Here is a 4,357-nt window from a genome sequence, read left to right on the forward strand (position 1 = left end):
TTATGTCAGAACCGGTGCCATCATGGCACCGGACACCGGTACCCATCCCTAGTTAGCATTCACCCTCCAGCTTGAGTGTTTATATTATACTAACATAGCTGTGTCGCTAGCGATCGTGTAGCACATCATTATATACCAGCTAGCCCAACTTCAGTAACCCTAAGAACATCACTGCTGTTTACGTTCCTGTCTTCATTTATGTCGGGAGTGATAGAGCTGTACGTCTTAATTTGTTTCGGAAATCCCTCAGTCAGAACATGGTGTGTTATATTTAGATGGAAGCTAGCAAGCTAACTCCCTGCTAACTTCTAACGGCATTAAATTTCATAAATTCGGTTTTCATGGATGCCTGGATGTTAAACTTAATTGTTACACTGGCTGTGAAATGACCTCTGAGCTGTGAAATGACCTCTGAGCTGCTCAGACGGTCTGTCTCAGCCTTCAAGGTCACTTCAGCTCTAATTTGCATAACATGGTTTGTTGGCTTCCCGCAGCTGAAGAGGACCTGGAAAGAACAACCCCAAACATGCAGCACACTATGAAACATCCAGCTGTGCAAGACGAGCAGAAACACCACAGCAGGAAAACTCTGACATGAAGTTTGAGTGTTCCAGCAGGACAGAGACTCAAAATCATAGCCACAGGTGAAATATTTTCCAGGCCACAAACACAAGTCGACGTACATTAAACTCACCACGATCTTAAAGAAACCTTTTATTCAACAACACCTGTGAGCATATTTAGGGTCAAACATCTGCATCCACAAACACATGGCAGGGAACGTGTGCAGCCTTTCTTTATGACAGTATAACGCACTCTAAATGAGTATGAATTTAACTGCATCAGATTCATTGTAAGGTGTTTACAGTTTTCTGTTTGTTTTTGTTCAAAGATCATCTTCTGTGTTTTTGTTCCTCCTGCGAGTCACTTACGATGTTTGGAGGGGAAAATAAAAACTCCCCTTCGGTGTCTTAAAGCTAAAGTAATGAGCCTGGTTGGAAAAATGAGAAGAGAGGACATTGAGATGTTTGCGTTTAATGGTGGGACTAAAATAAATACTCGAGTAAATACCAGAATATGCAGCTGAAGTACAGTAATCAGGTAAGTGTACTTTGCTTCCACCTCTGACAGCTTTACTGTAAGTGTGGAAACGTACTGTTTCATAATGTTTAGTTTCTTGAATCATGAACTAGGGTGTTGCCGAGTTTTCCTGATCATCCACAAACACTTTTTCCTGCTCAGAAAAGTGTTGCAGACCTGAAGCACAGTGCACGCTCATCCTGTGCTTTGGTGCCTTTTTCGTTTTCCTCTTGGCCTGGTGCGTCCTGGCTCTGGTGTGCTCTGGTTTGGCTCTGGGTTTGGGTGGGTCTGACTGTGTGGTTTGACAGGCTCGGTAGTTAGTGCCAGGCTGGGCCTGGGGCTGCTCTGGCCCAGAATAATGACTGGATCCAAGTGGCCAGGCTGCGGGACTGACTGCTGACTCAGAGAGGCTGGCAGAGCAATTCAGTGATGTTATCCATGAAAGGAACACAGCTGGGATACATAAACACGACCGGATTCAGTTTAAAGGAGACATATTTACACATTATTCTTTAGGGCTCCACTGCAGACTTTTTTTTTTTTAACTAAAGTTGGGCTAAAAGCTCAGTTTATCCAGATTCTTCAGGTAAAAGAACATAAGTAATGCTGAGAAAACAAGTTGGCTCAGGCAAGAAGAGAGTAATGCACAGAGAGAGGATATGAACCTTGCATATTGTGACTGCGGAGGTTTTTATTAACCAGCAGTCAGACATTAATCAGTGCTGTGAAGTCCAAAGTCCGTCCTATGTTTGTAAAGCAGGTGCAGAGAAAGCACTGAGAGCCCCGTGACCACACTTTACCAGGAATCAAACCCACATCCTCCTCAGGATGCCTCAACCCTGCAGGGCATTAATGCATGGACACCATCCAGAGAAAACTTCCCTCGTCTCCTGTGTGGCTTCTATTATAAATACAGGAATTTTCTCACTGCTGGCTTCGATCCAAGGTCAGCAGCTTTTAGCACTTTCAGAGCTTTTTGTGGTTATTCAGAGGATTTTTCTGAATGAGCACAGCAAAGTTATACAGTTAGGACAGGAAAAATCAAACATCTGTCTCTCAGTACAGTGCTAACCATACTGTCTCAGCTGACAGGACAGTGGCCATATCACACTTTTAGTGCCTTCACTGAGAGACTAGCACATGCTGTGTTGTGGGTCAGTAAAGCTCTGGTCAGAGATGCTCTTCTTCATTGGTCCACATGTTTAACCTAAATCCTTCTGAAGTGAACTTTAAGTCCAAAACGTCTCTGTGTTGATCTAAAAAGACACAACCATAAGTCAGACTGGAGCTGCAAGGTTGTATGGTTTCCATGGGCCCTGAATGCAACACAACAGAAAATACCGCACAACAACAGCAGGGGGTGACTCCTGTGGTCTGACTGTGTAGTCTGTGAGTAAATGATCCTGCTTGTCAGCTGATGTCTGAGCTCAGTAACTGTTTAAAATCACAGTAATTTTAAACATTTACATCTATTACTTTGTTGTTTTGGTGTATTTGACCATGATGGAGGTTACTGTCAGGAGAAAAGCTGTAAAACTTATAAAAACAGTTCAAAGACCAAAATTTCTGGCCACCTTCACATTTTTGAAAGCCATACATTGGGCCGGACTGAATTCTTTGGCAGGCCGATTCTGGCCCCAGGCCTTATGTTTGTAGCTAAAAGCATGCACGGTTAGCCAATCTGTCTGCAGTCAAGTCCATCCCACATGAAGCACATGTGCGTCCTTTATATACAGTCTGTGGAGAGTACTGAGAGGTGGAGGAGATACCGTTTCTAACATATAAGGACAGGAATCAGTGAGTGGGACTACAAACAGTGGCTGAAGCACCTGGAAAGCACCTGATATCAGCACCTGTGCTGGCTCCTGCAAATGAACCAAAGATAAGAGAAACTTTCGTTCCTGTCCAAGATCCTGGAGAGACTAGTTCTCTCCCAGCTCCAGGCGTACTTGGACACGAACAATATTGCTGAGAAATTTCAATCTGCCTTTAAGCCATTGCATAGCACTGAAACAGCGTTGGTTAGAGTTCTTAATGATATTCTTGTAATCACTGATACTGGACGCTCTATGGTCCTAGTTTAACTGGACCTCTCTTCGGCCTTTGATATGGTGGACCATAACATTTTATTACTAAGACTTGAGCACACTGTGGGTATTAGAGGCACTGCCCTCGACTGGTTTAAACCATATCTCGCTGATAGATCCTTATCAGTTAACTTAGGCACCTTCTCCTCTTCCTCCGCTCCGGTCTGTTGTGGTGTGCCTCAAGGATCAGTTTTAGGCCCTATTCTCTTCTCATTGTATTTGCTCCCTCTAGGCGCAATCTTTGAAAAATACAATATTGCCTTCCACTGTTACGCCGATGACATACAGATCTATTTTGAACTTACTGACGACCTTGCTGTGTCCCTGCACTACTTTCAAGAATGCATGCGGGAGGTCAAAGAATGGTTCCTGAGTAATTCTCTTGTTTAAATGATAAGAAGACTGAGATTGTGGTGTTCAACAGTAAAATCTCTCATGCCCAACTCTGTGCTGCCCTGGGTTCCTTTGCTAGCTTTTCTTGTGACTATGTCAGTAACTTGGGTGTACTGCTGTGTCATGGTCCGTGGTCCTGTGTGTGTGTGTGGAATGTGTGATGCGCGGGTAACCACACCCCCAGGCTGGGCCATCACCGGCACACCTGCTCTCCATCGGGGTGATTACCTGAAGAGCTACTTAACCCGGCGCTGACGGATGCTCCACGCCAGTCCATTAATCACCTCTCTGTGGTTTCAATCCGGCGTTCAGCGTCTGCCACCTGCCTGTCCTCCTGCTCAATTGGATCACTCGGTGCATCATCTGGCCCATTCACTACCTCCACAGATTTCCTTCTCACGGACTTCCCTCCCGAGCTCCCACGGTCCCGCTCTAATCGTAAGCCAACTAGTCTAACTCAGTTTTGATGTGTTTCCCCAGCTTCCCGGCTCCCTAGTAATCTTCTCCCTTTTCTGTTGCAGCCTCCCATGGTCCCGATTCCAGCTTCCTCGCATCATTGTTTCCCCGGGTTTTTTAGTTTCTCGTTTTGCTCCTCTGGTTTTCCCGGGTTGCCTTTTGTTGTTATAATAAAGTGTCATTTTCTGCTAGCGCTTGAGTCTGCATTTGGACCTTTTTGTGCACGCTCGCTGCAGCGCATTGCACTGCTGGATAGCTTGCTCAAACTCAATAAGCAAGTGTCTGCTGTAGTGAGATCTAGCTTCCACCAACTGCGCCTTATCTCTAAGGCTAGGCATTAT

The 4,357-nt window shown here is 45.1% G+C and overlaps 1 long non-coding RNA gene across 1 annotated transcript in view; it reads left to right on the forward strand.

Annotated features, from left to right (window-relative positions):
* Positions 1–4,343, forward strand: part of LOC102291397 — a 6,860-nt gene extending 2,517 nt beyond the window's left edge. The window contains exons 3-5 of the long non-coding RNA XR_317057.3: positions 495–644; positions 893–3,998; positions 4,082–4,343. This is a non-coding gene — a long non-coding RNA (uncharacterized LOC102291397). The remainder of the gene's footprint in view (positions 1–494; positions 645–892; positions 3,999–4,081) is intronic.
* Positions 4,344–4,357: the final 14 nt, after the last annotated feature.

This window comes from Haplochromis burtoni, unplaced genomic scaffold (genome assembly GCF_018398535.1).
Source record: "Haplochromis burtoni strain Fernald_Lab_line unplaced genomic scaffold, NCSU_Asbu1 Contig_320, whole genome shotgun sequence".
NCBI classification, from domain to species: domain Eukaryota; kingdom Metazoa; phylum Chordata; class Actinopteri; order Cichliformes; family Cichlidae; genus Haplochromis; species Haplochromis burtoni.